Source organism: Schistocerca americana, chromosome 2 (assembly GCF_021461395.2).
Source record: "Schistocerca americana isolate TAMUIC-IGC-003095 chromosome 2, iqSchAmer2.1, whole genome shotgun sequence".
NCBI classification, from domain to species: Eukaryota; Metazoa; Arthropoda; class Insecta; order Orthoptera; family Acrididae; genus Schistocerca; species Schistocerca americana.
The window spans coordinates 279,455,179-279,478,901 of NC_060120.1; the positions used below are offsets into that span (position 1 = coordinate 279,455,179).

General features: G+C 39.4%; 1 protein-coding gene across 1 annotated transcript in view; it reads left to right on the forward strand.

The window, feature by feature from the left end:
- LOC124593960 (dynein beta chain, ciliary-like) overlaps positions 1-23,723 on the forward strand; it is a 746,507-nt gene that overhangs the window by 414,485 nt on the left and 308,299 nt on the right. The gene's annotated exons all lie outside the window — the stretch shown is intronic.

Genomic DNA, 23,723 nt, shown 5'->3' on the forward strand with positions numbered 1-23,723 from the left:
TATATATATATATATATATATATATATATATATATATATATATATATATATAATGGAAGGAAACATTCCACGTGGGAAAAATTATATATAAAAACAAAGATGAGGTGACTTACCGAACAAAAGTGCTGGCAGGTCGATAGACACACAAACAAACACATACACAAACACAAACATACACACAAAATTCAAGCTTTCGCAACAAACTGTTGCCTCATCAGGAAAGAGGGAAGGAGAGGGGAAGACGAAAGGAAGTGGGTATTAAGGGAGAGGGTAAGGAGTCATTCCAATCCCGGGAGCGGAAAGACTTACCTTAGGGGGAAAAAAGGACAGGTATACACTCGCACACACGCACATATCCATCCACACATACAGACACAAGCAGACATATTTGTGTTTGTGTATGTGTTTGTTTGTGTGTCTATCGACCTGCCAGCGCTTTTGTTCGGTAAGTCACCTCATCTTTGTTTTTTTTATATATATATATATATATATATATATATATATATATATATATATATATATATATATATATATAGCTACAAGAATAAATTTATCCTATTCACTTGCTGACATGCCATTTTTGCTACTTACATTCATTACAGTCTGATTATCATTTTGCTTTAGGACAGTTTGTTAAATTATAATTTCATTACATTGCTCAATTCCAATTGTACGAGTACCCTTTTTGCTCTTGTTTGATTTTACATTCTTTTTGTAACATTCATACAATAACAGATTTGTTTTTCGTTTATGGCATAAACTGACATACATTTCGTTTCAATTTACTGTGACTTCTTGTTGGGGCATATTTATCAAGTTCAAAGAATTGAAAAAGTAAACAATAGTCCCTACAACAGATTCTACACTCTGCTTATATAACTACGCATGGCCCACCCTCTCTGGCATTCTCCAGGAAGGATCTACACACAACGGGGTTCAGGAAATTTCACGAAAAGGCATTTATGTTCTCAGTTACGTCTCGTTGCTGGTCCTAACTGTGTTCCCAAGAACAAAATAGTTTGTTATTTATAAACATAATGCAAACCTGATGATACCATTCATAACGAGTACTTATTCAGTGTTTAAAGTGCACCTTAATATTTACTTGCTATGTTCATCGTATAAAGGATAACCATTTCATATACCGAGATATACAGAGTTGTATCATCAGTACTATATGTCATGTACAATGAGTGTAAAATAGTGTTTGTATAAGTAACAAACGGGAAAAAAAAGTTCAATGTACATAAGGTGTTTGATGCTTTCATGAGTAGTCGACGCTCACAATAGTTATGTTTCAACCCCTTGATTATTTGGTAGTGCTGCATGTTTGTTCAGCCTCATCATATGCAACATACTGCAAACTTCTACACATATTTTCACACTGTCACATTCATACATATCATAAACTTACAACTATATTTACTTGTGGTGCAGTCCTTTCTTATGTTTATGTGGTATGTAACACTCAACAAGCATTTATCCTTCTTCACTTTTAGGATGTGTTGATGCATCCTTCTCTGGAAAAAAAACTTAATACAAACTTAAAAATAAATCTTCATAGATAAGTATACAGTGGCTCAATGGTCAGTAATACCTCTTTTATATATTCAATCATATATTCATTTACTTCAGTGTGCAGTCGTGCTATCACAAACTCTTTTAATGTCATGTGTGCATCTCTACTTACTTTATACGAGGTGCGACAATAAAGTAATGAGACTGATTTTCTTTGCAAGATGTGGCAACCTTGCAGGCTTGTGTAGGCACAATATCTTTGATCTTGATCTATAAGCTGCTTCTAGTCCAAGTGGCACATCGATGAAACTGCTCAGTCGTGAGTTGTGTTGTAGTAAGTTAACACGTGTTTGTGTCTCTCGTCATGGAAATGGAACTGCATAACATTGCGCAACGGTATGCCATTTCTTTTTGCGTTGAATTGGGTGAAAACGTGTTGACAACTTACGATAAGCTTCAGAAGGCTTTTGGAGAGGAGGTTACGTCAAGGGCTCAAGTTTTTCATTGGCATAAAATGTTTAGTGAAAGCAGAACGAATATTGAAGATGAAGACCGCAGTGGACGACCATCAACCTCATTGACGGATGTCAACTTGACCAGGGTGCGTGAACTCGTACGACCTGATTGAAGATTATCTGTGAAAATGATTGCAGAAGAACTGAACATCAATCGAGAAATGGTTCATCTAATAATAACTGAAGATCTTGGTATGAGAAAGATTTGTGCAAAAATGGTCCCCAAAAATCTCACACCACAACAGCGAGAAACATGGAAAAATGTGGCAGCTGATCTGTTAGAGCAAAAGGAAATCAATTCAGAACTGTTGAGCCATGTTATCACTGGTGATGAAAGTTGTTTTTTTCAGTACAATCCAGAGACAAAACACCAAAGTTCACAACGGTGCTCAAAGAGATCACCCAGACCAAAAAGAGCTCACTTATCAAAGTCGAAAGTGAAATGCATGCTTGTGTGCTTCTTTGGTTCCAAGGGAATTGTTCATAAGGAGTGGGTGCCTCCTGGACAAACAGTTAACCAATATTACTACAAAGAAATTTTGGAAAGACTTCGTAAAAGAGTTCTTTGTGTCCGTGCCAACATTGCTGATAATTGGATTCTGCATCACAATAACGCGCAATCCCATACCGCTCTGTCAGTACAGCAATTTTTAACCTCAAAACAAATTTCAGTTCTACCACAGCCTCCTTATTCACCAGATATTGCTCTGTGCGACTTTTTTCTATTTGCAAGAGGACACCATTTTCAAACACCACAAGATGTCCAAAAAGCTGTGAAAAGGGTCTTGGAGGATATTACAGAAGATGAATTCCAGAAATGTTACCATCAGTGGCAGAAGTGCTGGAAAAAGTGTGTGAAATCAGAAGGGAACTATTTTGAAGGAGACAACGCTAAACTTGACTAAAACAACAACATTTTTTTTCACGTCAGTCTCGTTACTTTATTGTCGCACCTCATAAATCTGAAAGATAGAGTGTATTATCAGTGCGGTGCAACCTCTTATTCAGTTCACCACTCATATTGTACTCGCTTATTCACCTGCAGTAAGGGTTTTCTGGCCCCTTCATTATAACTAGTGTGTCTACTTTCAATACATAAATTTGTAAATATATAGATATAATGTACATAGTAACGTAACTTCAGCAAATATTTCATAGTTTAAGATCCCTTTGGTGTATATAATCCCTTAGCTTATCTTTGTTTGTGTGTATTGTGTAGATACTCGTGGTATAGACTCTCCCTTAATTTTCTATGTCTCAGTTTATGCAATAGGCTTTACAAGATGCCAGTGCAGGCTGCAGCTCATAGAGTTTGTTTGTTTTGGGTGCTCCAACACCTTCAGCTGTGTCTGGCGCACATGTGCCCGCAGTATTCCTGCCTGTTGTAAGAGGTGACTAAAAGGAGTCTCACACATTTTGGCCTTTATGTGATGGTCCCCTGTAGGGTTTGACCTCCATACATTCAAATTTTTCTGAAGAGCGAGCCAATTGGGGAAGGGTGCCTACATGGTGCATCGTGTCCATCGTGCATTGAGATCTTTAGCCCGCATTGCAGTCCCACCCACTCTCCGTCTCTTGGGCGAGGATACATTCCTGGGGGCAGTTTCTGCCATCTGCTATGCTGTTTCACTTTCTAGGCCAACGACGACCATGGACTTCTTTGCACCTGTTGCCCAGCATGGTAGCCAGTCCGTTGTGGTGGGGTCACCATGTACCCTGTTGGTTGTAGCCCCTGACAACACAGGGATTGCTCTGCTGATGCCTGTGCCGTTAACTCCCCATGTATGGCAAGGAGTAGATGCCTATCTCCCTGGGGCATCAGGACTCCTGGCAATGGCCATCCTGCCAGGTGGCTCTTGCTGCAGCTGGGTGGTGCCTGTGGGGAGGGCCCTTGGTCGGAGAGGGTGGCATCAGGGCGGATGATGCGCAATGAAGCGTGGCACATCTTCTCTTGCTGGTGGCCAGCCGTCAGCAGTCTCTAACCATTCTAGGGCTCAATTTAATGCAAACACATATGACCCAAAATTGTTTCCCTTGCTGGCCACACCATGGGAGGAACGAAAGGCTAAGAATGGCAGCGAAGCTTATTCGCCCCATTATCTAGTATGTACATGAGCTGATGGGGATTCCTTTGTGTCCATGAAGCCTCAGTTCTTTGTAGAACATTTAGAGGACAAGTTTGGGGAGGTGGAGGGCTTGTCCAAAATGCACTCTGGGTCAGTTTTGATAAAAACAGCATCCTCTGCCCAGTCACAGGCATTACTAGCTTGTGACAAGTTGGGGGATGTTTCAGTTACCATCATGCCCCATTAGAATTTAAATATGGTCCAGGGTATTATATTCCACAGGGACTTTCTCTTGCAGTCTTATGATGAGCTGTACGCCAATTTAGAGTGGCGAGGTGTTCATTTTGTCCAGTGCATTCATCAGGGTCCTAGGGATAATCAGGTTGCCACCAGTGCCTTCATCTTGGCCTTCAAGGGTGATACGTTGCCTGAGAAGGTCAAGGCGATGGTATGCCACTGTGACGTCAAGCCCTATATCCCTCCCCCGATGCGGTGCTTTAAGTGCTGGAGTTCGTCCATATGTCTTCCCGCTGTACTTCCAGCCTCACATGTCGACACTGCGGATGCCCATCGCATCCCAATACTCCATGTGCCCCACCTCCCATCTGTGTCAGCTGCACAGAGCATCATTCACCTTGCTTGCCAGACTGCAGGATTTTACAGAAAGAGCGGAAAATCATGGAATATAAGACCCTGGACTGACTGACCAACACTGAGGCTAAGAGGAAATATGAACGACTCCATCCTGTGCAAATGACTTCCTTGTATGCCACCACTACGACAACAGTGATAGCCCCATCATTTCAGCAAATTCCAGTCAGCTCCCCGAGCCATAAGACTACACCTGCCCCCTTGACCGTGGGGAGCACTACTCTCCCTGTTGCTCCTGCGCCACCTACTTCGGGAGCAACACCCCCCCCCCCCCCCCCCACCCCCCACCCATCGGGGACATCTGTCCCCATTTCTAAACCAGAGAAGCGTCCAACTTCTTCAGCTCCTCTCCCTGGGAAGGGGTCCCTTGGGTCCCTCCCTTCCCAGGTTTCTACCAGTGGGATGGATGATGCCTGCCAGTGGCCTAAATGGCCACAAGCAGCTGGTCGTAGGGCTTCATGATCCTCCTCAGTCCGAGAGACTGAATCAGTGAAGCCCAAGGAGCAGTGAGAAAAGTCCAAGAAGAAGACCTCTAAGACCAAGGAACTTGTGGTGGTGCCCATCCCAACGCAACCTATGAGCTCTGCGTCTGAGGATGGGGTGGAGATTCTGGCATCTGCTGAGAACCTAGACCTTGCTGGACTCTCAGACACCATGGAAGTCGATCGCTCGGGCACTCAGTAGGTGGCAGCAGGTGATCCAGCAGCGTAATCTGCCTCCTCAATTCCTTCACGCCTTTTTCAGCTGCTGATAATGTCATCCTCCAGTGGAATTGCAACGGTTTTTTCCACCACTTTGCTGAGCTCTGACAACTTCTCACCCTTTACCCTTTCTTCTGCATTGCTCAACAGGAAACTTGGTTTCCGGTGATGTGAACCCCCACCCTACATGGCTATCGGGGTTATTATAAGAATCGGGCAACTTATGATAGGGTATCTGGTGGAGTCTGTGTCTACATCCATAACTCCGTTTACAGCGAGTGTGTCCCTTTTCAAACACTGTAGAGGCTGTCGCTGTTCAGGTGTGGACGCCTCAGGCTGTTACTGTCTGCAGTCTCTATCTTCCATTGGATGGTGATGTCCCGCAGCATGTATTGGCTGCGCTGATAGCCCAACTGCAGCCACCTTTTCTGTTATTGGGTGACTTTAATGCCAATAACCATTTGTGGGGTAGATTGGTGGCAACAGGCCAAGGCACTGTCGTTGAGCAAGTGTTGGCACAGCTCGACCTTTCTCTTTTAAATAATGGTGCCTCCACACATTTCAGTGCGGCACATGGCACGTACTCAGCATTCGACCTTTTGGTCTGCAGCCCTGGCCTTCTCCCGTTTGTCCAATGGAGTGTGCATGACGACTTGTGTGGTAGTGACCACTTTCCGATCTTTCTGTCACTGCCCCAGCATCACTCACCTGGGCACTTCCCCAGATGGGCTTTGAATAAGGCTGACTGGGACTTATTTGCCTCCATTGCTACTCTTGAGCCTCTTTATCACGGCGCCATTGATGTGATGGTTCACAAGTTCACCACCAGCATCATTTCTGCCATGGAATCTGCAGTTTCCTGTTCTTCTGGATACCCTCAGCGGATGACTGTGTCTTGGTGATCACCGGAGATAGCTGAGGCGATTAGAGATCGCAGGCGGGCCCTCCAGCATCATAATCGGCACCCATCATTGGAAAACCTCATTACCTTTAAACACCTCCGTTCCTGAGCCCAATGCCTTATTCGCCGATGGAAGCAGGTGTGCAGGGAATGGTGTGTCTCCACCTTTGGCACCCTTACCTCTCCATCGCAGGTTTGGTCCAAAATTAGGTGACTCTATGGGTATCAGACACCTGTCAGCATGGGCTTTCCCTGAATGGAGCAGTCCGTACTGAATCAGACACGATTGCAGAACTCTTAGCAGAGCATTATGCTCAGAGTTCCACTTCTACAAATTACCCACAGGCCTTCTGCTCCCTGAAAGAATGGTTGGAAAGTCAGAGCCTTTCATTCCAAACGCACCACCCCGAATCGTACAATAAGTGGGAATTCCACAGTGCCCTAGCCGCTTGCCCTGATATGGCTCCCGGGCCAGATCACAATCCACTATCAGACGCTCAAACACCTCTCGGTGGACTGCCAGCGACACCTCCTTGACCTTTTCAACTGTGTCTGGGTTGAGGGTGAGTTACCCTCTCAATGGCGGGAAAGCATTATCATCCCAGTGTTGAAGCCTGGCATGAACCCCCTGGAGGTGGACAACTACTGCCCCATTAGCCTCACCAAAAGTTATGTGCAAGTTGCTCGAATGCATGGTGAGCCGGAGGTTGTGTTGGTTATTTGAGTCTCGGGGCCTTCTGGCTCCGTCCCAGGGTGGATTCCGTAAGGGCCACTCTGCCACCGATAATCTGGTCTGTCTGGAGTCTGCCATCCGTGTGGCATTTGCGCCATCAGCATCTGGTTGCCGTCTTTTTTGACATGCGGAAGGCATACGATATGACGTAGCGACATCACATCCTCACCACTCTTCATGGGTGGGGTCTTAGGGGCCCACTCCCACTTTTTATTCAAAATTTTCTGTCGATTCGTTCCTTCTGCACGCAAGTTGGTTCCTCCCATAGTTCCTCCTGAGTCCAGGACAATGGAACCCCAAAAGGCTCTGTACTGAGTGTCTACCCCTTTTTAGTTGCTATCAATGGGCTAGCTGCAGCTGTGGGAATGTCTGTATCGACTTATTTGTATGCTGATGACTTTTGCCTGCACTATAGCCCCACTGGCATTGCAGTTACTGAACGGCGGCAACGGCGCAGTCTTGGGCAATCACGCATGGCTTCCAGTTCGTGGCTGCCAACACCTGCATCATGCATTTCTGCCGGCATCACATTGTTCACCCTGAGCCATGGCTTTACCTTGACGGCAAACCTCTTGCCATGTTGGAGATGCGTCGGTTTTTGGGCTTGCTTTTTGATGCCTGGTTGACTTGGCTCCTACATATTCTGCAGCTTAAACAAATGTTGTGGCGCCATCTTAATGCTCTTTGTTGCTTGAGTCACACCAGCTGGGATGCCAATCGGTCTACCCTTCTATGACTGTATCAGGCATTGATTCAGTCCCGTCTCAATTATGGGAGCCTGGCTTATGGTTCAGTGTCACCATCCGCATTGCGGTTGCTTGACCCCACACTTCACTGTGGGATCCGCCTTGCAACTGGAGCTTTCCCCACAAGGCCTGTAAACAGCGTACTTGTGGAAGCTGGTGTCCCTCCATTGTGGATCCGGCACCAATGACTACTGGCCGCTTATGCTGCACATATTTTTAGCTTACTCGCGCATACAAATTACTGTCTCCTGTTCCCCAACTCGCTCGTCCATCTTCCAGAACAGCGACCCCAGTCAGGGTGTATGATTGCGGTTCACGTCTGGGCTCTTCTCTCTGGGCTTGAGTTTTTCCCTCTCCCACCTCTTTTCCGGGCCCATATACGTATACCCCCATGGTGTGTGCCCCGCCCATGCCTTCGGCTGGATTTGGCACAGGGCCTGAAGGACTCAGTCCCTCCTGAGACCCTCTGTCCTGAGACCCTCTGCCTCCGCTTTCTTTCCATCCTTGCCGCTTTTCATGGCTCTGACGTGGTCTATACCGACTGTTCAGTGGTTGCTGGTCGTGTTGGTTATGCTCTTACTCTTGGGGATCATTCTGAACAATGCTCATTGCCGGCTGGCTGCAGTGTTTTCACTGCCGAGCTGGATGCCATCTCTCACCCTAGAGTATATCCGCTCCTGTTCAGGTGTGTCCTTCGTAATCTGTAGTGACTTCCTGAGCAGTTTACGAGCTGTCAACCAGTGTTTTCCTCGCTCTTGTCTGGTGATGGCTATTCAGGAGTCCATCCATACTCTTGCCTGTTTGTTTTTATGTGGACTCTGGGTCATGTTGGCATCCCGGGTAATGAACGTGTTGACATGCTGGCCAAGCTGGCTGTTGGTGCACCGGCATGGAGACTGGCCTTTCGGAGTGTGATCTCCATTCAGTTTTGCAGCAGAAGGTCCTTGGTACGTGGGGTGATGAATGGCACACCATGCCTTCATCTAGCAAACTTCGTATCGTCAAGGAGACTACCGGAGACTACTGGTGCTCCTCCTTGCGGGCCTCTCGCAAGGACTCTGTTGTACTCTGCCGACTGCGCATTAGCCACACCTGGATGACGCACGGTTATTTATTGCACCGCGAGGACCCACCTCTCTGTCGCTGTGGTTCAGCGTTGACAGTGGTCCACATTTTGTTGGACTGTCCGCTTTTAATTGTGCTCAGGCAGATGTTTGCGCTGCCTGATACGCTCCCTGCACTTTTGACGCATGATACTGCCATGGCAGGCTTAGTTTTGAGTTTTATTCGTGCAGGGGGCTTTCTTTGCTCGATCTGGGGGTTTGTCTCTCTTATTTGTGCTGAGTCTGGCCTTTGGCCTACTGTTTTAGACGGGGCTCTTTAGTGTGTCTCTTGGTGGTTGGCTCTCTTTTTTTTTTTTTTTTTCCATTGTCGGCCAACCACTGTGACACTCTGTGTGTTTTTAATTCCTCTTTTCTGGTCTTTGTCTATGTCATTCTTGTTCTGTGCCATCCCTTTTCATCTCCGTTGCTTGTTTTTGTTCCTTGTGGGTGTTTCATGATCGTGGAAAAAGGGTCTGATGGCCTTTGTAGTCAGGTCCCTTCAACCCCCACAAACCAACCAACCTATTGCATTGTGCATTACTGTGTGTTTCACAAGTTTGTTTATTCACTTACAGCTGGGCTACGTGCAAGGCAAAGCATTGTGAGTAAAGTGTTGTCATCTCTAGAGACGTACAAGTAAAAATCTTCCTTGTTACATCCACTGACTTTATCATTTATACATTTGACATATAAGACAAAACGTAAACAAAAAATTTTCCTTATCAACTAACAACATAAATTCTGGAATGTGATTTTCTAGCTTAATAAATTTAATATTACTATACCTATGTACAACTTAGAGGGTATACAGTCCTTTCTCAGTATATCAACATTCTCAAGTCTTTGTGTGGGTAAAGGCCCTTGTCTTTACCCGTGTTCGCCTGTGCCAATCTGTATGCTCCTGGGTAGGGTATTTTGGTAATATGTATGGTCTAGTGTATAGTAATTGTCACTTACGGCTCAGTTTTCCAGTTTTTGTGGATTCGGGATGTGTTCTAAGTAACACCCTTTGTCCTATGGAAAAAGGTGTCATACATTTCAGCTTTCTGTCATAAATTCTTTTCTTATATGTAGTCCAGGTTTCAAGGTTGATTACTGCTTGTCGTATTTTATCGTCCAATGATAATTCCGGCATCGGATTTTGGGTAAAGGTTTTTCCCATTCGTCTACTTGTTTGCAATTGAACATCAGCTAATTTGGTGTAAATCCAGTGGATGTATGTTAACAACTTGTAAGAAAGAAGTGACATATTCAATCCACTTGGTATGTTTACGAGGTATATATGTCCTCACAAACCTCTTGAATTCCTTAAACACCGAAATTTGGATACTAGAATGTGTTTTATTCGGTTGGAATCTACAAAACTCTTTTCATTTACATCCAACAAAATATGAGGCATTATAACATGACTTCTAGTTCTCCTACTCTTGCAAAATAATCCTCTTTAATTTGTCTTATAATTGAATTGGGTGTAGCTTTCTGTATAGCATACAGTTTTACGTATTTAGTGAAAATATCATACAGGCCTACTATATGTTTTACTCCCCCTTTACCTCTGGGGTAGGATCCAGCTACATCTAACAATACGTTTTCTAGAGGTTTCTTAACCACAATGGGATATAGTTCTATCTGTTCGGAGGTGTTAGAATGTTTTGCTTTCTGGCAAACAATACACTTTCTTACCACCTGTAGTACTCTTCGTCTAAGATTGGGCAAATAACAATATTTAGCTATTTTATCAGTGCATTTTGCAGTGCCATAATGGACCCAACTATTGTGTGTGTATAAGATAAAATCTTCCACATATTCCTCGGGCAAATACATGCATCTTTGCTCTAGTTTGGGAGGGTTCCTATGGAATAAAACACCTTTGTGAATAGTAAAAAACCTTTTTAATTTTTCATGGCCATTATGTGAAAATTTTGCTCTTACCTTACTCCAGCTTGTGTCTTCCTGCTGTAATTGCTCCATATGTTTGCACATGTGGGCATAGTGTGGTCGGAGTGTTTTGGCCTCCATCAACATAGCTCCTATTTCACCTTGCTGCTCTAAAAGATTGTTGATTTTCTCTAAGTCCTGTGGTAGGCAATAAAGATCACCAGCTATTATGTTTTGATTTCCTTTTTGTATACTGTTCAAAGTCAAGTTCTTGAAGATACATACACCATCTGGCTATCCATCAGTGTAGCAACTAAATAGTTAATGAAAATGACAGGGACTGATGGTCACAGTACACTTTTGTGGGTTTACCCCAAAGAAAATATTCAAACTTTTTAAAGGACCAAATTACGACCAAACCCTCTAACTCTGTGACTGAATACCAACATTCAGCTTTGGATAAGGTGCGACTGGCGAAGCTAGTTACTTTAGGGATGATATTTCCTTCTTCTTCTACCATTTGAAAACAGCATGCACCCAGACCATGAGAAGACACGTCGGTGCATAAACAATCTTTTTTCATGTTTGGTTGAGATAAAATATTATAAAGAAAAGAATGAGGGAGAAAAGAATAGAAAGAAAAAATAGTAAAATAATATGTTACATTATAAACTGCAGGCAGTCTTCTTACCTCCATTCTTCCATAACAGCCATCTACAGTAGATGCCCTGGAGGGTATTGCCACCACATGGCATTGTTACGATTGTTGTAGTGTGTCCACTAGTAAAATATATGTTTAATCAGTGATGTTATCATGTTCATATGTCAGTTGGCTACCGAGCTTCCACTCACAGCTCCACTGCTACCCCACCCTGGGTAATGAGCTTCCAGTTCCACATACTAACAACCCAGTTCTGTCACCTGCCATAGTGACCGTCAGCCTCTTGCCATTACACCATGCAGATGTGATGTGTCATACAGTTGTCAGACAATCAATACCAGTGTATGAACCATGAATGTCACACATGCTTGCGACAGCTGAGCAAATGTACTATTGCAGAACACTGTCATGGTGTCAGTCATCCTATGGAATATAACAACACAGAGATTCTGATGCACACTACCAACTGTTAGAATAGTGTTACGAAGGAAGTAGTTGAGATTAAATTAGCAAGTTCTGTTGGTAATGGAGACTGAGGTTTTTGCTTCAGTTCTGATTGGAATCTCCCTCTCTCCCTGTCAAACAACAGAGGTATATAATTAAAAGCTGCATGCTCACCCATGGCTAACTCATGTTCACGTTTGATAACTTCTGACGTTGGTCATCTTTGATTGTGTGGTGATGCTAGTTATTTGTGATGTGTTTGTTGTCTTTCCACATATGTTGAATTATGGTTCTTGGTTGTTGTATCCCCACCTACAGATGGTTTAAATTTCCTTGCACAGTGCTCTCTTGTTGTGTTTGCACTTGAAAATGATGGAGTACTCACCTCTTGAAATACTGGCAGTTGTCAAAGGTGGAACCTTGAGTGCATTACTGTGCATGAGCAATGCATTACATGTTTTGAAGAAGAGTAGAAATAAAGGATTTGCTTTATTGGAGTAATTAGAAACTGAAAATTTAATCACCCTTTTTAACAACAATATGGAGAGGATAGATTGCTACTCACAACATAGAGGAGACGTAAGGTCGTAGACAGACTGAAGAGAGAGAATGCTAGAAATATTTAAGGTTTCAGATAAAGTCCTTCCTCAGAAGTGGGAATCTCACACATTCACACAACAGCAACTCACACACACTTGTCTACTGCCACTGGGGATTATTTGTTGGGGCTTAGCACCCTGATACAGTAGCCACTTGTGTATGAGTTGTTGTGTGGATGTATGAGAGTTCTACTTCTGAAGAAAGACTTTGTCCAAAAGCTTAAATATTTCTAGTATTCTTTATTAGTTCTATCAGTCTGCAACTTAATGTCTCCTCTGTAAGATGAGTAGCACTCTATACTTTCCGCATTGTTGTTTTTCCATCCTGGACTTTCCACTGTTTGATTTAACCACCCTCTTTATTTCATAAAACAGTAATTATCAGTGTATGATACAAACTCAGGGTGCGCTGAGTGTAATACCAGAAGTAATAGGACCTTACTTCATGTCAAGATTTTGAGGCACCAATGGAACAGTCAGCTTAACAGAAGAGACACTGTTGGAGCAACTACTGTTAATCTTTCAGTGTGATATATTATTTTGCTAATATAGCACAATGAAATGTCTTAGCATTTACAGCTAAACTTAACTACACTAACAATTTCTGTTACTCAACATTGTTTTCCTTTTGGTTATTTATTTACGTGTTAATTTTGTGGTATCTCATTTCTGTTTAAAAGAAACACTTATCCTGCCGGAGAAGAAGAAAGGTAAAAAAGGTAACCAGGCAATAAATCTGTTTGTTATGCTTTTGCAGTTGTCCATCTTATACAAAATGTAGAACTCTGTCTTTGCACTTGTGTCTTGTCCTTGTCTATTGGCTTGTGTGTGTCATGTCCTTATATTTGTATAATAATATTTTTGTTTTATGACACTTCTTAAATTTATTAACTAGTAATAATATATGTTTAACTGTTGAATAACTGTAGTACTATTGGTATTGTATATGTAACTTGACTTAATTATGGCTGCAGTATAATATCGTATAAAAGTCATGAGCAAGAAGAGCAGTGTAAAATGCAATAATGAAATGATGGAAGCTATGTTGGATAACATTGTATCTGAATAAAAGTAATTGTGCTTGCAGTAACTTCAACTGAAGGGATAAACATTAGTGTTGAAAGATGATTTCTAATACTGAAGGGTCTTACTTCATGCTGAGTAAGGAAAATGATGAAAATTAAAGGAGTGTTAGAAATTCATTGTGACACCATGGTTGAGGGACTGCCACAGAACATGTACAGGAAGAATTTTGTAGTAGGTACGAATCTGACAAGATAGTGAACACAGTAGATTAGCTCTCAGTGTCACGTTCTTTCTCAGATCACTTATACAAAGGCTGTGTTGTGATGAGGAGGAGTGGTTTTTGTGTGTGTGTGTGTGTGTGTGTGTGTGTGTGTGTGTGTGTGTGTGTGTGTGTGTGTGTCTGTGTGTGTGTGAGAGAGAGAGAGAGAGAGAGAGAGAGAGAGAGAGAGAGAGAGAGAGATAGGGAGGGAGAGAGAAATAAAAAGAAGGGAATCTGTCTGCTGCAGAATGGAAGTTCAACATGCAAGCTACACTCTTCAATGTCATATATGTGTGGCTACGAACTTAATGTTCCCTCCTTTATGAAATATCTTTCATCATATTGTTATTTATATTTCAACCAGAATATTTTGTCGTCATGTTAATCATGAGAAGTATGATTGGTTCAAGAAAAAATGGGAGGCAAAAACTGATGAGGAAAGGTTGTTAATTCATCTTTCTCAATAATTTATGCTTTCTGTCATCATATTTCTATACTGATTACTGTCTTGTTTCAGCGAGAAAAGAATGTAATTATTCTGAGAACATTACATATGCTTTATGTTTTTCAGTGTGCCTTTTAAGCTTATTATATTCAAATAAATTGGAGAAATCTGGCATGATGTATAGGTTATCATTTCTTTCTTTTTTGAAAAAAGTGAAGCTCTTTCCTGTTCTTTTGACATTTTCTCTTTATGAAATCCTATTAATATTGTATGAATTGGACTGTTATTGTAAATGTACTGTCCATTAAATTTCTAGCAGTTCCTGCTCCTGCAGAACTTAGTAGTTTGCTCTGGATATCCAACATCTTCTCTGTGTATTGTAAAACAGCATTTTCTATCAAGGAATAGAACTGCGCAATAAAGTGCCATAGGAGATTAAAGAAATTGCTAAGACGAACTATTTATAAAGGCAGTTGAAAAGTGCCTGTTAAGCAATACATTCAGTACAATGAAGAATTACGCAGTTAACACAGAGTAGGGGTTTGGTAAAAAGTGTAACACTATTAAATAATAATAACAACAACCATTACAAGAAAGGATAGATTGCTATTCACTGTAAAAATGACCTGTTGAGTTGCAGACAGGCACACCGAAAACACTGTAGCACATTATAGCTTTCAGGCAAAGCTTTCTTTGGCAAAGAAAACACACACACATTTGCACAGGAAAGCACATCTCAAGCACATGTGACTGCTACCAACAGTAGCTCTGACTGGAGTGTCATTGGCATTCTGTTTGGAGCAGGTGGTGGTAGCAGTCATGTGTGCATGATATGTGCTTCCTTGTGCAAATATTTGTGTATTTTCTTTGCTGAAGAAAGCTTTGCCTGAAAGCTATAATGTGTAACAGTCATTTTGGTGTGCCTGTCTGCAGCTCAGTGGGTCATCGTTATGGTGAATAGCAGTGTATCCTATTCCCAATGTTGTTGATATATCGACATGGAATTTCCTGCAGATAATATTGTTATTAGTGACTAGTTTTGAACTTCTCATTCATTCTCAAACTATTACCTGTATTAGAAGACACAGTGTTATTAGGAAAACATGAAATACAAAATTTTCAAACATTTTATGTGCACAGATTACAACAGCGCACACATTGTGTGCACAGATTACAACTTTGTGGCATACCTGCATTGAAATACTATGGCCGTATTACCAAAATGTTAGCCACACTTTCCCTAAACTGTACAAAATGGCATTTTGAACCACAGGTCAATTAAGATATAAACTAATACATAAAACTGTAAAAAATGAAAGAAAGTTTGAGGCATGTGTTGTGTATAAGATTACAATGTGGAACATTTGGTTGATTTTATATAAGGCAAACTGATTGTAATTTTGTAACTAGATACAAGTAACATATCAGCCCAAGCAACAAGACTGCTTTTGGCTATCATTTGTGAAGCACAGAATGTACAGTGAGTGGTACTGACAGTACTGTGAAAATTTTACATGTGGCAGCTAAAGGAATGAAGTTAGATATACTTCGAATTTAAATATAACAATTTTTTTTTATACTCTTAAAAATGATTCATGCATCAGTAATTTAAAAACAGTGTGATAATGTCTGGGACTTTTACCAATTCAGCTTCTGTGTATTTTGTTGCAACATCAATGGTCTCTGACAACAGAACATATGGACATAGAATAAACAGCTGAAGACACCTGTCAGAATTTACTAGAACAAGATGCTATGAAATTTTGAATGTATCAAGACAACCATAATACAGTCAAATAACATTTTTATACTGATCTGATATAAAAAATAATGTATTATGTACAGTCAAACACCACTAATGCAGATATGCCACAAAAGATTTATTCCATTGCTGCAATCTGTGCACACAAAATGTTTGAAAATGTTGTATTTTGTGTCTTGTTATTAACATTGTAGCTTGTAATATAGATAAGGGTTGGGAAATGAGCAAAAGATTCATAACTTGTCACTAATGAAAATGTAATTTTCAACTCTGATAGAAGCCTTAATAAATTACAAATATATTGAGCTTACTTTCCCAAAACTGTGCAATGTATCATACTAGCACCTTACCCTCATTCTGAGCTCAATGATTCCCTCATTATAGAGGAATGTGGACTCAGGTTTTCAGGCTAGCAAATAGGAAGTTACACATTCACAAAATCGTCATCTTGACATCAGCTGATATTGTGTGTAGTGTTATGAAACAATGTGTGTATAGTATGTGCAGTGGCTGAGTGTGAGAAATAGGTAACATTAGGCTCTTACGTTATTAAATAATTATTTGTCAAACAATATTGTATAATAGGGACAAACCAAATGATATTGCACTGTTTAAACAGAGGGGCCTCATGTTTCGGAGTGTGAAAGCCCCAGTATTCATCCAGCCAATCTTATTTAACTTTTCTGTAAAGCATTCAATGGTGAAAGTAAAAGACTGTAGTGGCTGCAGTTGCCTGAAACTGCAGTCATGTGAGTGTGAGTTGTGTGTGTGTGTGTGTGTGTGTGTGTGTGTGTGTGTGTGTGTGTGTGTGTGTGCGTGCGCGTGCGTGCATGCGTGTGTGTCTGCCTGTCATCTTATTTTTGACAAAGGACTTATGAGCCCAAAACTTTGTTTGTGACAGTCTTTTTATTGTGCCTACCTGCGACTCAGCATCTCTGCTGTACGGTGAGTGGCAGCTTTCCTTTTCATAATATTGTTGCAGACTATAGTATAGGGATTTAGACAGTGTGACATATGGAAGTTTGGGTCAATTCAGGAGCCATGCATTGGTAGCCTTCTGGGAAGGCAACCATTCGCAATAAGAAGAAAATCCAGGTTCTAGTCTAGGTCGGGCACAGATTCTCATATGTCACCAGCAGGTAGAACATCTTTACCTGATACAGCTGACACCAAATTATTTGCTTTCAGCAATTTTTATCTTTTATCTATTTTCATGGGGCTGTCAATCATCACCAATGTAAATAAAACTACAGCCACTACATTACAGGTCATTCTGTGTCATTTGAATTGGACAGTTGTGTAAATGATTTTGTTGATTGTTTTCTGCACTTTTTTATTTATTTTTTTATTTCTTTATACTGTGTAGTTGTCAAATGGGATTTGTTTGTGATTTACAAGTGATCAGGCAGCAGAAAGGGTAGTTTGAAATTTGTGATTTTCTTTGTGGGTGAATGTATAATGGAATATAAGCTTTATGCCAATGCTCCCACCCATCACAAATGGTTTGCTAATCAGTGCATCATAACCATGAATTTACTCTGCTGATGAGAAAGAAATTCAGTCAGTCCAGATGTATAGTATGTATGTTCACTTGAGAAGGGAACTGCTATGAAAATTCAGGAAAAATGATTGACATGTCTTTTCAGGAAACCATGGGGGGAATTATGCACACATTTTGGCCTTGAGTAAATTCAGAAAAATATGAAGCATTTTGAATTTCTATTTATGTGCTAATTACAAATTTGTAGAGAGAATTTAAAAATAAATTTGATATTTTGAAGAATTATTTTCTTTAAATTGTTCAGTTAAATTTGAAAGAAAATAAACAAAACTGTAGAAAGACCACCACTCACTAGTTACTGACTGATAGTGTGGTGCATAGATGTACTTACTGATAATCTATGCACTTTCTTTTTAAGGAATCTCAAAATTGTCAAAATTTTCATTTCTTGTGATACAGAGAAAAAAGGGTTATAGTAAAAGTTATGGAAAAGTCATATGGAGTTCCATGGAGAATACTGAAGCACTCATAAGTCTACTGCAAAAGACACAGTAGTGCAGAAGGAATTACTGCACAGATAAGGATATGATGAATATCAAAATCATGAACAAAAAGCAAATAGTTGGATTTAAGAAATCGGTTTGCTGATGTTTTGAGGAGAAAGCACTATAACAGCTTTTGATCTGCTTCTCTTTTTGTGGCTTGAGCTAACACTCTGCCTCAAAAAACTATACAGACATCCAAATATGACTGTGTACAGCTGCAGTGACACTCAGTATTGTTTGCTACTAAAGAAATGGTTGTGGCTGCATGTGACCAAAAGTATGCAACAAACAAATAATTTATAATTAATTGACTGCTTACTCCTGTTCAAGAACTCCATTTGATTGGAGGATTTATTAAAATGAAAGAACTTTGATCTTCGTGTGAATTGCTGTTGCTGCCAGTCAGATATTTGATTTACATGACTTATGTCTCACTTTGTGTGCAAAAGTTAAATTTATTTGATGGTAAAAGAAGATAATTCTTTCTTCTGGCATTATATTTGTTAGCATTCCTATTACTTTCAAACAAAAGTAGACTCTTGACAACAAATTTCAGTGTGAATACCTGTACTGTAATGTTGAACAGATGGCTACTAGATCTATTTGAACATACCTCTCTTAATTCTAATTACTTTCTTTTGTGTCTTGAGATGAGCTATTGAATCCAAAGGCCTACTGTCCCCCTCCTAATGCAGAACTATATTTTCCAGGTGTAAGTGCTAAAGTATCACATTTCTCTCAGTTTTTTCCCTTCTTCTTCTTTTTCTTCTTCTTTCTTCTTCCTTCCTTCTTTACTTCTTTCTTTCTTCTTCTTCTTCTTCTTCTTCTTTTTTCTTCTAATGCTCATGTGAAGACGCCATGCAGAAACTGACAAGCTGTGCATTTTTGTTAGGAATCTCAAACTTTTTGAAAATTTTGTTTCTTGTGATACAAATAAAAAAAAATTGTGATCAGTATTATAGGAAAGTTGTGGGCACTGTCATGGAGACTAGTGAATCACTCATAACTCTTCTGCAGATGACACAGAAGTACAGGAGGAATTACTGCACAGCTAAAGATATGATGAACACAGAGATTATGGCTAAAAGGCAAATGGGTAGGTTTTAAGAAAATGAACACAGAGATTATGGCTAAAAGGCAAATGGGTAGGTTTTAAGAAAATGGACTTGCTGCTGCTGCCAGAAGAAAGCACTGAACAAACAAGACATTTAAAGCACAAGCAGGAAATGTAGAATGTGAAGAAAGACAACAACCAGCCAAGATGCACTTTAGATTTGAGCCATCTTCAGTTGCCTTAAAACAGCTACATATTTATAATCAATATGAGTTTGTTCATTGAATTTTGTTGCATCTCTGTGCAACTTGAAAATGTCATTAGTGTGTGTTTGTTTTCTATGTGTATTTAGTTCAAAAAAGAATAACACTGAAAGCTAGCAAATTTTGTTTCCTTTTTTGTGTGTGCCGGTCAGCGATTCAAGGCTTGTGCTTTTCAGTGGGTGGTCTCCTTTACCCCTGAAGTATTTTAATTAGCTGCTATATTTTACCTTGTTGAATACTAAAATCGGCAACAATTAAGCTGCATTAATTGTAAGTTATACATTAGTATGAAGATTGGGGAGAAATAGCAGTTAAATAAATTGTTATTGTGCACAGTGTATGTGCAGCATTTAAAATTCATTTGTTACATTCATACTATTCATAACTATATAACTGAAGATGGATGAAACTAATAGGCATCTTGGCATAAGAAAGTTAAAAGTGTACATGCTCAAGGAATATAATCCATATCCATGAAGCCAAACTGTCATTGTAATGGATTCTAACTAGTATTATGAAATATCATGCAGTTGAGGAAACTAATGTTATTATGTACTCTTGGTACAGTAGACTGCAACATACAGAGGAAATTCATATAGGTGCATACTCAACATAAATTGTTAAGTTTGCGAAACTCTAGATTGAATTTTCTAAAGCGTCATAATAATGACAGGATGCATTAGCTAATATAGAGCTGTGGTCACTGCCTTGTTGGAATAAAAGACCAGGCCAGTTACTAAAGGACACTCGCATAGAGCACAATACTGAGAAACAAATTTGTCTGTGGATGAAGAAGCTTTGCAGGAGGTTGAAAATTTGTGAATATCAGCCAATTGTCCAACTGAAAGTACTTGAGAATCAAACTGAGATGAACTGTTGGTTTGAGATAAAGTGTCAAAATTTTGAAGGCAGTGATCCATTCTGATATTGTGTTTTGTTGAGCTAAAGAGTATGCAGCATTTACGAAGGAAGCTTTCTACAGGATAGGCAGCCAAGTTGCTTAAATCGCTAACTGCGTGAAATGTCTTTAAAGCTCTTCTACTTTTTCAAAACACTTTTCAGCTTTACAGGAATTGTAGCTAGTGGGCTACTTCAATTTTTAATCTGGACATCTAGTAATGATGTGACTACGTTAGCAGAAGTTTTTCCTTTTGCTTATGTTAGTCATGTTGAGTGAACATGGCTGCTCCTCTACACAGCTTTGCAAGCAGTCGTCACTGAAATGTAACAAGAACACAGCTACTGACTGTGGTATTGTCACCCAATCTTTGTTACATATTTATCTTCTCCTACTGTGCTCATTTTGCCCAGTAAGACATTTCTTACAGTAAAAGTTCTAGATTATATGTCTATTTCCTTTTCTTTACTCTTGGCTTTCTCTAAATATAGATAGTCCTCTATTAATTTTTTGTTGTTTATCATTTTATATATTTATTGTTTATCATTTTACGTGTATCACTTTTCTAAATTCTTTTGTGTTAATTACAGTTCATATGTTTTTACAGGTCTTGATTGATTATGTTTCATTGTAATGGTTGCTTGTTGATTATTAAGTCACACAGTTGTGCCAGTCATTTTCCATTTTCTTTGGCCTTTGTCTTTTTGCTCTCATTGGTACATGTTTCTTCTAGATATTAAAACACATGTAACTAAATACAATGTGAAATGTGCAGCTTATATAACATTTTGTTTCTTTTTCTATGTGATGCTTTTCTCACATGATGAAATTGTAATGATTTGTGTTGTTTGAGTGTGATCTGAGTTCTTCAAAAACAAATTACCCTTATTCCTTAGTAGTACAATTCTGTGTTGTTTGTTCTGTTATTGTTGCAATATGTGATTCGTCCTAAATGTTTTGTCTTGGACAATGCACCATACGTAGTCACAGTGCTACAGAGCATTAGTCTAACTGAATTTATAATGCTTTGCATATACTCTTATCAGTAGCTACGTACTGTGGTGTAGTGTAATAATAAGAAAATTTGGTGGTTGAAAATTGAGTATGTTATAAGCTAATGAAAATTTTTCAGGAAAATTAATGTATTTTAGTGGAAAGTTCATTACATTTGTACTGAATGTCTTTGTTTGTTTTTGTATAATTTAATGAACTATCAAATGTGTTAAGTTTATTTAAAAAATTATAAGAAACTTAAAACAGAATAAAAGAGCAGGAGTTACATCCTAGCCAAAATTTAAGTTTCACCAAAATCAGGAATCACAGTCTGATGATTCAGTTAGTAAAAGGATACTCAAGCAAGACAATAAAACTAGAGATTCTGGACCTTTGTGTTTCTTTGTTAGGAACTGACCTGACTTTTTTCTTTTCTTCTTGAGAAGAGGTGTGTTTGTGTCTGTTTGTGTGGAAGGGAGGGGTGGGGGGGGGGGGGGAGCTAGTGGGTGTAAATGCTTATATAATATGTGACAGTGTATGAATGATTGTATTATAAGCTTTTATATACACTTAATACCAATTACCTTATGTAACTTGCTTCTTGGATCTCACTTCTTCAATGGTCTTAATAACTTTCTTCGTAGTTATCATGTTACTTCATTTCTGGGTGGAAACTGTGACACATCATCATCAGCCATTTGACATCCATCACTGGATAAAGATCTCTTACAGATGTCACGGTCCTCGGTGGTACACAATTATGTTAGTTATGCATGCTTTTCTAATGTCGTCCATGAACCCTGTTACATCATAATCTCAGTTTTCTCACGTCTCTCACAACCTGCCAAGGAGCTTCCTTGGTCAACTATCATCCATTCATCTGGCTACATATGTCTTGCAATTCCCATTTCATTTTCATTACCATCATAATTATGTCTTCCTCTCAGTTGGTTTCCCTGTGCCATCTATTTGTTTTCCTCTGTTCCATAGTAATCATTAAAATGAATCACTCCATTGCGTACTGAATTCACATCAGAAGTACATATCTCATGGTCATAAATCATAAAGTGATAGACACTGATTGTAAACTTTCTGCCTCAAGCACATTGTATCCAATGTTTACGTGTCATATAGATGTTTTCTGTATGCTTAAGATCATGCTTCCACTTTAAGACATTTGAGTTCACAGTTGTTAATACTGAAAAAGCATTGTAGGAATATGTTTGTAACTAGTATGAAGCTGCAATTGTGACTGCAATAAAACTTGCTAAATTACTGTTAATGTATAAAAGCTTATCCATCAAAATATTCCTTTTCATAATGTTGTTACAGTCCATCATGGATTTTCCATTGTATGCTTTCTCCATCAAAATATATATTTCTTACAAGCTGAGAATAATAACTGATTTATAGAGAGGAAGGTGCAGTAAGAGACAAACATGCTTCTGCCTCCAAACATTTTAATGGCTTTATCTGAAGTATTAATCATTCCTAATGGATCTGAGTTAATAACTATAATTTATCTTTCCACCTGCAAATGCCTGTCTCACTTCTGCAGATTTCTAAAATCAGAATTCATTGTCATATGACTTCACTTCAATGGTTGGGCATTGTATCTGATCAGCTTTCATTTATTATTTTCTGTCGAAAAAAATATTCACTTACAGATGTAGCCATGATTACCTATAAGTCGAGAAACTGAGAAATTAATTGCTTACAAGAGAATGTAGTCTGAAAAGTAATCACTACATATCTTTCTCTTTAGTGATAAAGCCAGTTGTTCAGTCAGATATTATCTACCTATTGAAATTTTTAGTAACATCAGTTTTGAAATAAGAAAGCAAACTTTTTTAAAAAATATTTCAATCTTATTATTCTTTCATGAACTTACGGTATAAAGTATAAAAATTAAGTTGCCTCCAGATGTTTTCCTCACAATAAGTAACTTATTTTACTATCCTGAAATCTTTATTTATAGATATGACAGATTCATAGAATTTACTGTTTTGTAAAGTTATTTATGGAAAGAAAAATGTTGAATTCTTCTCTTACAAATAATTTCTCTAGTTTTTTGTCTCACATTAACACTTGTTGTAGAGACTTACCATAAAACTGTATACTGGACTGAAACTTAAACCCAGAACAGCGCTATTCATGGGCAGTTTCTCAGAGATTTCATCACTGCCACCCGAAGTTTGTCTTCATCAAATCTGAAAATCGTTAATGTTTCATAGAAGTAGTTTTGAAACTGTAATAATTTTACAATTTTGAACACACTTTTCTTTCATTGTTTTTTATTATTATTCTGTAGAGGGTTATGAACCTATTTACTTATTAAATGATGTGTTTTTCATTTTAATTTATGTCATATACCAAATTTCTCAACTGTAAAACTCATCTAAATGAGTTATTAGATATAACAGTTTTATATCTCACTGAACACATTTCTTTGAATGCCATT